Source organism: Elephas maximus, chromosome 9 (assembly GCF_024166365.1).
Source record: "Elephas maximus indicus isolate mEleMax1 chromosome 9, mEleMax1 primary haplotype, whole genome shotgun sequence".
Lineage (NCBI taxonomy): Eukaryota > Metazoa > Chordata > Mammalia > Proboscidea > Elephantidae > Elephas > Elephas maximus.
In genome coordinates this window covers 29,887,462-29,898,485 of record NC_064827.1, presented here as the reverse complement: position 1 = coordinate 29,898,485, position 11,024 = coordinate 29,887,462, and the positions used below count along the sequence as shown (strand labels likewise).

At 41.4% G+C, this 11,024-nt stretch overlaps 1 non-coding gene across 1 annotated transcript; it reads right to left on the bottom strand.

The window, feature by feature from the left end:
* Window positions 1–1,497: 1,497 nt before the first annotated feature.
* Window positions 1,498–1,604, bottom strand: LOC126083477 (U6 spliceosomal RNA). The gene has a single exon (XR_007518821.1). It is a non-coding gene; the product is annotated as a U6 spliceosomal RNA (small nuclear RNA).
* Between the last annotated feature and the right edge of the window lie 9,420 nt (window positions 1,605–11,024).

Genomic DNA, 11,024 nt, shown 5'->3' with positions numbered 1-11,024 from the left:
TTTCATTAGCCACATCTGGTCCTTTGCTCACCTCTTGGGTCTAATGACCAAGTAGACTTATCTGCCTTTAACCGTGAGACTTTTCTCCAAATTTTATACTCATACCCTACTGCCATCTGCTTCTGATATTCAAGATCCTGAAACTCTGGATACAACCTTGACATTATTTTACTTGGTTGGGCTCACGCTGGGACTGCCTCAGCCACTGCAAAGGAAAAACAGATACCCTGTCCATCCCTTTAGAAGTTTGATGTGTATTTCCAGTAGATGAAGTTGTGTTTATAGCTATTTTATGGGTTCATAGAGTTGTACTACCTTAGAGATTGATTTAAGAACCTCAAAGATCTCAAAGTGGCATCTGTGTAGTAGTCTCTATTACAGTGTGTCCCAACATCCAACTACAGAATTTATAAAGACACAGAAAAAAAAAAAAGGAAAACTCATATCAACACTGAAAACTAAATTTGTTAGACCACTCAATGACAGTATCTGGTGGTGAATTCTTGCTGACTAAAAGCAGATTAAAACAAATTACTCAGAATTCACTCTAATTATGATGCATTATGGGCAACCTGAGCACTCTTTCCATCCTCCCTGTTCCAGACCATCAGATTATATTTATTAGAGATAGAGGCTAACATTAAGGAACTGGACAAGAGTCATTGTTATTGTGGATAATTTTTTATAATATTACACCAAAATTCAACAAGTGGTAGTTTTTAAAGGTTAGTCACAATGTGGAAACTGAAATTATAGCAAAAAACTTTTCATGCTCAATTATGGTAAAATCCATTGGTTTGTCTTACAGTTCAAATGGATCTTTTATTTATACATAATTTTGTAACATCATACATTGGTCATTTGGAAATATATTATTTCTCTGAGTTATGCAGATCTTCCAAACATGGACATATTTCATTATACAATTTTTAAAAGTCATATCTATTAATATGACCACCCATCTCAGTCAGTAATGCCTAAGTATTAGAAAGCTGTCAAGCTCACAGTGGTGATTACAAGTTTTCCAAGATTCTTTAGAAGCTTGAATTTTATCATTAACTGTTCTTTTTCTTGAAGTACCAGGTACAATTAGTTTATTTTTCTTCTACTAAGCTTGTTTTTAAGAAAACGTCTGCCAAGGACCCAGGTTTGATTAACCATTGTTTACTTGTCAGTTTGTATTTCAAGTAAAAATACTGTTCCAGGGAAAAAAATGCCTAATTCAGCATGAAACTTTAACAATTACTCAAGTAATTTTCCTTGAGATAGTCATCGTTGTACTTAGGTATATCACAGAAGTGCTTTAGGTGTATTTTCCATGTTGTAAAGACAATATTTAAAAAAAAAAAAGTACCTGTTGAGTTGTAAAAACGTTAATGCTTTTTACTGTTTTATCAAGGACATTCTTTTTGGGGGGGGATTTGTCTCTTTTTATTTTATTTTTATTGTGCTTTAAGTGAAAGTTTAGAAATCAAGTCAGTCTCTCATACAAAAATTAAAAACATGGAACACTTCATGAATTTGCGTGTCATCCTTGCACAGGGGCCGTGATAAGTTTCTCTGTAGTATTCTGATTTTAGTATATGTGCTGACAAAGTGATTACTTATCAAGGTCATTCTTAAATAAAAATGGCCTTTTTTTTTTTTTTTTTTTAACTGAAAGATGTAAGATGGTGAAGAATACAATGACTGCGTACTAGTACATTTTGGTGGCACTGCCTTGATTCTAAGGCACCATTGCTTTTGCACTACCATTTTGCAAATGTCAACACTGTAAAAAATAAAATAACATCTTAATATTATTATAAAGATAGTTTTGACCTTATGAATTCCCTTAAGGGTCTCAGGGACCCCTGGGTATATAGGTTACACCTTTAGAATCCCTGCCCTATAAGCATCCAAACAGACAAAATAGATTTTCTACAAAGGAAAAATAAAATCAGGTTGTCTCCATAATAGTAAATGTGAGAAAATAATGGAGCAATAAAAATTTTGAGAGACAGAGTTTGTGACTCAGGAGCCTGACATATGTTTGGTATTACTCTCCCTATTAAAAGACAAATATCTCAATGAAATCAAAAGCCAAAATCCATTCACATGCTATTTTGAAGAGACAGACCTTCCAAAGCTACTTAAAAAAGATAAAGAAAAGGATACATAATTTTTAAAAATGAAAATGTAAAGCAAATAAGAATAAAATATTATCAAAGTACAGTTCACATGAGAAAGCATTAAACAGAACTAAGACATTTATATTGGTAATGGTTTCATTCTACAAAGAAGAAACTGCTGCTTTATGAACCAAATATATTAAAATAAAGACAGTTATACAAATACAAGTAAAGATAATAGAAATGGTAAATTATCACATCTTTTTTGATCTTTCTCATGTCAAATAGGGAAAAAGAAAGGCTATAAAACCAATAAAAACTAAACCCATTGTCTTCAAGTTGATTCAGACACATAGCAACCCTATAGGACAGAGTAGAACTGCCCCATAGGGTTTTCAAGGAGCAGCTGGTGGATTTGAACTGCCAACCTTTTGGTTATCAGCTGAGCTCCTCATCACTGTGCCACCAGGGCTCCCAAATAATAATACATGCTGATTTTATCTAAGCTTTGCCTTTTTCAAAAGAAGACAGGCTTTAAGCCGTAGGGAGAGGAAATGTTATCTTCCTTTGAGACTTGAGAGGTGGGGTCTAAGGCTTGAGGGCAGTATATTTATGTGAACGTTTCCTGAGTGATGACTCTAATATCAAAACTGAGATTTCACAAGTGGCTTGATATATGAGCCTCAGAGATGTATCTTGTAAACCAGATAATTTAGATTTCTTGGATTCTCTCTGCTTATGTCCCTGTTATTAACCTCTATAGTTATATAAACATTTTATTCTTGTTGTACTATAGGAAAGCTGGAGAGGATCATATGTCCTCCATAGAATCACTAGCCCTTAGAACAATATCTGGTATATAGCAGGTGCTCAGTAAATATTTATCAAATGAATGAATATCCACATTTGGACCAGAATGTAGTAGGGTCTCTCCAATTCTCAATCCTGAGCAACCAGCATGTTGGCAGGGGCAGGGGAGGGGAGTGGCAGTGAACATCTGAAAATCCAGACAAGAGCCAGACACATCTGGCTCAGCTACCATTTCCTACGTAGGAAATTTAATTTCTATGTCTTAGTTATCTAGTGTGGCTGTAACAGAAACCTCACAAGTGAATGACTTTAAAGAACAGAAATTTATTTTCTCACAGCTTTTAGAGGCTAAAAGTGCAAATCAGATTTTTGTCTTTGTTGATTCCTCCCTTGTCAGTAGCCCCAGGGGTTCTTTAGTTCCTTACCCTCACATACCATCTGTCAGCCCCTGTATGTGTGTGTTTGTATGTCTACCTCGATTCTACTATTTTTATAAGTCAGAAGAGAGGTGATTAGGCTTAGGATCCACAATGCACTGGTATGAATTCAACAGATAGATTCATTATACTGCAATAGTTTGCACAACGGAAAGTCATTACATTACCTTACATTATGGAAGGTAATCCACTCTACCCAAGGCCAAAGGATTTAATCACATAATTAACTCATAACAGCATATGGCCAGGATTTCAACGCATATTTTTTGGAGCAATCAGTCCATAACAACCACCCTTGCAGAGTCTGAGATATATTTCATTTGGGAAAGTGTCTGTTCTCTTGCATCATCTAGAGATGAGCATATTCTGGCACTATGTACACGTGCCTTGTGTCAAGTACTTAACCTCCTGCAAGGGTGGCCCAAGACAAGGCTCACGCACATAACAACTCAGCTGCTGTACGACTCTTTGGGATCAAGAGCTCATGGGCACGAGTGAAAAGACTATCATAATACTTGCGTCAAGTACCTTAGGGTTCAGGAATCTGAGATACACACAAAAAAGAGGCAAGAAATAGATGCTTTTTGCTGAAACAAGACCTGTGGGGGGAGGTCCCAAGGCCACAGAAGAGATTTAGCTAGTAACTCAGGCACATCCCCTTGTCTTGACAAGGGAACTGCTCAGAGACTCCAGGCTAAGCAAGTTAAGGCAGCAAAGGCCTCTGACAAGATCCGGATTCCACCTTTTCCTCCTCAACCAGAAGTCGAAACAGGCAAACACAAAGCAGCACTTAGGATTTGGAGGCTCCATGTGAGTGGTGTGATATGATGAATCTGAAGCTTCAGGGTCCTGGGAGACAGGGGTAAGAGGCTCTAAAGTAGGTTCCCTGGCAATTCAGGCCATGTGGTCCAATAAATACAAAAATGGAAGAGGGCACCAACCAGGCAGTCTGGGTCATTGCTTTTGTTGGAGATGAGAGGCCAGAGGGCTGCCATTACAAACATTCTGTGAAATTTTTAATGGATTTGGTTCTACCAAAGAATCCTTTTCCCTGAGAGGGAAGAGTAGAAGTGGTGTTTGGTCTCATATGTCCAGTGAGCAACAATGCAGGAGAACATGGGAGGCTGGCAGGGTACAGTCTTCTGGGACATATCTTTTTTTTTTTTTTTAATAATTTTTATTGAGCTTTAAGTGAATGTTTACAAATCAAGTCAGTCTGTCACATATAAGTTTATATACACCTTACTCCATGCTCCCACTTACTCTCCCCCTAATGAGTCAGCCCTTCCAGTCTCTCCTTTTGTGACAATTTTGCCAGTTTCTAACCCTCTCTACCCTCCTATCTCCCCTCCAGACAGGAGATGCCAACACAGTCTCAAGTGTCCACCTGATACAAGTAGCTTACTCTTCATCAGCATCTCTCTCCAACCCATTGTCCAGTCCCTTCCACGTCTGATGAGTTGTCTTCGGGAATGGTTCCTGTGGGACATATCTTTCTGGGCAGAAAATCCTACTAGTAGAAGTTAGGTCAGCTCTGGGCCCTCACTTCCCATGCATTTTCTCTACAGTATTCATTTAAGTTGGGAAAAAAAGAAAAATCCCAAAGGGAGAACTGCAAAAACACAGGTTTTTGTAATTATGCAGCAAACAAGCCAGGATTTAATATTAACGAATACTGTTTGATGTCTGTATATCTAAGTAAAAGCATATTTGGAAAAATTTTTGGAACTTATTGTGGACTAACAATGAATATTTAATAATTAAATGCGAGAGTATGTTTAGCAATCAAATATATGATTTTAAGTTGGAAAAATACACCATGGATTTTGCCATTGATTAACTATGAGCAGTGGGGTGAGGTAAAGTGGGGTGAGGAGCTGTGGGGGTTGGGGGCAGGGGAGAGATTTTTACTTTTTATTTTGTACTCTTCATGCTGCTTGAGTATTTTTGAACAATGTGCTTGGACAATTAAAATATTAGTTAAGCAGTACAATTATAATCCAGGTTAGTCCTAGAAGAAACTCTGTGGGGCAGTTCTACTCTGTTCATATAGGGTTGCTATGAGTCGGAATCGACTAGATGGCACTGGGTGGGTTGGGTAGTCCTAGAAGTAATGATAAAGTGAGAAAATTTGTTTGGGGAGCTCCAAACTCGTGAACACTCTTTCTCTTACCTTTCACTCCTCATCAAAATCATTGGCCTTTACATTACAATGTGGATACTGACGTTGTTGTTACTTGCCATCCAGTTGATTCCAACTCATAGTGACCCAGGTGTGTCAGAGTAGAACTGCTCAATAGGGTTTTCAAGGCTATGGCCTTTCAGAAGCAGAATGTCAGGGCTGTCTTCTGAGGCACCTCTGGGTGGGTTCAAAATGCCAACCTTTTGACGAGTAGTGGAGTGCTTAACTGTTTGCACCACTCAGGGATTCCTACAAATATATCACTATAAACACTGATAAGAGTCTAAATAATGTCATTTTGATTCATTAATAATTAAAACCTTAAGCAAAAGAAATTTAAAGCTGACCTTGGGACCTGTCTTGCTTTCAGTGTTTTAGGAAATCAATAGGTGTGATAACAGTAGCAATCCTTCCGCATTCTCCTATAGTTCTCAAAACCACAAACTATACAACAAACATCTCAATGTCTTTCATAACATAATTTGTGAAAATTATTTTTCTCTTCAAAAGTGAGTATAATTAGGCTCATGGTACTATCACTACCATTACAGAAATGTCTGGATTACAACCCAGGGGAATAAGTGAGAAGCTGAAACTGTAGGAATTGGATTGAATGAGTTACATAGAAAGAATAAGCCTGGGGTCAGGGTGGAAACGCTGGTGGTGAAGTGGCTAAGAGCTACGGCTGCTAGCTGAAAGGTTGGCAGTTCGAATCCACCAGGCACTCCTTGAAAACTCTATAGGGCAGTTCTACTCTGTCCTATAGGGTCTCTGTGAGTTGGAATAGACTCAATGGCAATGGGTTTGGTTTGGTTTTTTGGTGTCAGAGTGGTGCTGTCTAAGGAATAGGCCAGCCCACTTTCATGGCCATGAATGAGGTCTTGCTTGTTCCTGGGCTGTGTCTGGAGAACTATTTTACTCTGGAGAGAGTCCACGGAGATGGTGGTGTCAGGTAAATGTTTAATAACTGGCCCTGAAAAACAGAGGATGAAAGGAAGGCAGGAAGGGAGAGAGGGAGGCAAGAAGGAAGGATGGGAGTGAGAGAAAGAAAAGAAAAAGGAAAGAGAGGAAGAAGGAAAAAGAAAAACCATGATTTGTAGCATTTCCCCATTTTCACTGCGATTTCAGTCTTCCAACCTGACGTCAAGTCGCTGCACGTGGAGTTGGGAAGAGATACACACAAAATCAGCTCTCCCAAGCCAGATCTAGCCAGCTCTAGCACACCACTATGCAGAGGGACACTCATCTGTTTCAACTTTCAGGCACCTGCTGAAAACCTCCTCAGGTTTAACTTGGCAACATTATCTTCCTCAAGTGAGTTACAGGCTTCTGGGAGGGAAGAGAAGTGAGGCATGTATAAAATCTTACTCCACAGTGGAAAGCGGGGGTCTGCTGCCTAACGAGGTATTATTTTTGGAGGCAAGCAAGGGACTTAACCATTGGCTTATTATTTGCAATATTGCTCTAGAAACCCATTATCAAAGGAGCAATAGGTATATGGAAAGCAAAGGAAATTACTTTGGCTCAGAGCAAACGGTATAAAAACAGCACCAAACTGAAGGAAATGGGCCAGGATCCTGTACTTCAGTTGGGAGGTAATGAGAGCCAGAGCTCCTGAAGGAGGGACCCAGGCTTGACTGCATTAGCACATGCCAATTTATCTGGGGTCCTAATGTAGGCAGAGGCTCCTCAATGAATAATTGCTGAAGGGACAGTTGTGGGAGTCATCTTTCCAAGAGATAAGTTTTATGTTTTTTTTCCCAGGCCACTACAAATATGAGCTTAATAATCCTTTCAGTGGGTACCACGTTATCATAAAATAATCTAAATGCTACTAAATGGTATTTAAAATGATTTCCAGACCCTAGCAGACTCCACTGAATAGCAATTGGGCTGCTAATGCCACTCTAATACAGCCCGTGAGAAGGCACAGGAATGAGGCAGCTTTGTTGGGATCGGACTCCTCCGTTATTCTTTTGGCTTCCATCTTTGACCCCCACCAAGCTGTCCGTGACTTTGTCACTCTGCCTCACTCCTTTCACTTATTTTCACCTTTTTTTTCAGGCCCGTTCCCAAACCTTGGCTGTTGTATGAAAAGGGTGGTGTCTTTCCATCCCAGTTAGAATATCATGTTGGTTGTGATGCGCGAGACTGGAAAGGGGAAATCAGAGACAAGGCTGACTTTCCTGAAGCCCCAAAGAGCAAGTAGCTAGGCTGAGAAGCTAAAAAGATGTAAGCTCTTGACAATACACTTCTGTTCATTACGTCTCCCGTCACACCTGACTGTACCCCGATCATATGAAGTACTGTGGAAGGTGAGGTTAGAGGAACTCAGGAACTCCAGAGATGAAACTACCCCATCGGTCCACTGTAACCGTGAGACAGAAGTTCCAGAAGTTTAGAACTCATGACCTAATCATGCGCTGCCTGATGAAACTTAGAGGGTGACGTATCTAACATCCTTGTGCTACGGCATTTCACCAGTGCCCTGGGAATCAGGTCATTCATGCCAAGGCAAGGCACAATTGCCTCCATGTTCCTCTATTAAGATATATAATAATTTAGATGGGGAAAGACAGCGTTTGGATCAGAAATGCTCTATTTAGGTGACTCGGTTAATATGTTCATTGACTATCCTAAAGATTGGAGGTTCAAGCCCAACGAGAGGTGCCTCGGAAGAAAGGCCTGGTGATGTACTTCTGAAAACAAATCAGCCACTGAGATCCCTATGGAATACAGTTCTACTCTGACACTTTTGGGGTCACCATGAGTCAGAGTTGACAGCAACTGGTTTGGAAAGAAAATAACTGGGGTACTCTCAGTTCTTAATTTGTTTTTAGGAAGGATCTAAAATCAATTTCAAGCACCAACATGCTCCCCTACCACCCTCTAGCCTTCCGCGTGACCCCATGGGGAATAGAGGCAGGGAACACAGAGCATCTCCCTCTCCTTTTGCCAGGGATGTAAAGGAGGGCTGTAAGACAAGGACATTTACATCTCCAGCTGCTGACAGGCAGCCGGCTGGCGGTGGTGCCTGGAGCAATCACGCAGAGAGCAAACCACCACAGAGGAAGGAGACTGATGGGATCACAGGCTGCAGCTAGCCTGGCAGAGAGGTGAGGTGACTATAGGCTCTGCAGAACAGCTAAGCCGCTGGCTTGGGTGTCACTAACGGAGCTGTATGAACAAATCGTGAATAAACCACGGCTTCAAACCGATTCGTTCAGGTCTGAACCTCTGCTGAGAATTTGCATTTCCACCACAGATATGCCGAATCAGAATCTGTAGTTTAACAAGATCCCCAGGTGATTCTTATGTATAATAAAATTTAAGAACCACCGTGCTACTAGCGGTTCTCAGAATTCATCCCTAACCAGCAGCATTAGCACGGCCTGGGAACTTGTTAGAAATGCAAATTCTCGGCAGGGATTCAAACCAGACCGAACCAGATTGAAGCCCTGGAATAAACTGAGATAAAAAGGAGGTCTTGTGAGTCCTCCTAACATACTCTCTGCCCACAAACTTCCTGGAAAAAGGAATTAGGCAAAGAAAAAGGAGGTTTCAGGACCTGGGTCTCCCACACAAGCGGAAGACAACATGCTTAAATACAAAATTGGGGTTAATGAGAGGTGAGTTATTCCAACTAAATATAGCAGCCTACTCAGGAAGGAATTCTGGTTGAGGATGTTAGGTTTTTACTGGGAACAGAGACTTAAATTTGTCCCCATAGCACACTGTAACTTATCTGGCATATAATGGAGTACTATGAAATTCACTCAAGCCATCAAACCAGGACTTGAAGTCAAAATATTTTGCAGGTCATGGTGAGAATCCCCTGAAAGGTGTCAAAGGATGGCTGGGATGAAGCCAGTAGTATACGTCAAGGCTGAGGGAACAAAGCTACAGTATAATCCACGTGTGGAGGATACTTTCTCTTAGATGAGGGAAAAACATTACAGTTTTTATTTTGAATTTAGCTCATAAATTCAAGCGTAGGAGATTTCTCTCCCCATTCCCAACCATCTAAGGAATGTGAAAAATATATGCCAGGAAGATTGAAATTTTCAGTAGTGCCTGGTATGGTCAGTGATGTGGGGAAATGGGCTCTCTCAAATCCTGTGAGAGTAAAACTGGTGCAGTCCTTTTGGAAGGTGATTAGGTAACGTCCTTTAACCCATTGTGGTTCTTAGTTCCTGTCTAATGGGTTCCCACTACTGGTACCGCCATGCAGAGTGGCATTACTAGGGGGGTGGGGGGCTGGGCACACCCCCTAACACTGTCATAGGGGGTGACACTAAAATGACTCAATGGTCCAAGGCACCCCTGGGGAGGGACTGCCAAGTGCGGTCACTCATCACCTCCCCACCCATCACCCTCTAGTCAGGGTACGGGTGGCCAGACCATTGTGCCCGCTGTTGTACGCAGAGGAAGGTCTTTGCATTGGCCAATGGGAGAGGGAAGAATCTACAGGGAGACTTGGGGAAAGGGGAGGTGGGGGGGACAGAGTTGGGGGGGCACACAGCCAGGCACTAGGCCCTGAGTGGGGGTAGGGTGGGGCTGAAGGAGGGGTGCACTCTCTGCAGGCCAGCTTGCCCATCCTGGGGAGGAATAGAAGTGGTATGACACCAACAGTTACCACACTGGGTGACACCACCCCTAGTGATGCCACTGCCATGTACAACAGAATGAAATGTTGCCCAGTCCTGCACCATCTCCATGATCATTGGTATGTTTGAGTCCATTGCCATGGCCATTGTGTCAGTCCCTCTCATTAAGGGTTTTCCCTCAACTTCACTCGCCCTCTACCAAAAGTGGCGTTCTTCTCCAGCAATCGGCCCTTCCTGACGACACATCCAAAGTAAGCAAGCTGAAGCTTCAGACAATATTTTGTGATCCACAGGGTTCTCATTGGCTAATTTTTCAGAAGTAGATCACCAAGCCTAGACCTTCTTAGTCTGGAAGTTCTGTTGAAACCTGTCTACCAAGGGTGACCCTGATGGCATTTGAAATACTGGTGGCATAGCTTCCAGCTTCATGTTGCTGCTGTTGTTGTTATGTGCTGTCACGTCAGTTTCAACTCATAGCAACCCTATGCACGACAGAACAAAACACCACCCGGTCCTGTGCCATCCTCACAATTGTTGCTATGCTTGAGCCCATTGTTGCAGCCATTGTGTCAATTCATCTTCTTGAGGGTCTTCCTTTTTTTTGCTGACCCTCTTCCAAGCATGATGTCCTTCTCCAGAGACTGATCCCTTCTGATAATATGTCAAAAGTATGTGAGACAGTCTCACCAGCCTTGTTACTAAGGAGTATTCCAGCTTCATAGCAACATGCAAACTACCACAGTATGACAAACTGACAAAAGGGTGGCAATCCTTTGACCTAGGTGTTCCATTTCTAAGAATTTATCCCACCAATATACTTGCCAAGTACACAAAGATATATGTACACAGCTGTCATTATTTCATTGTTTAAAATAGC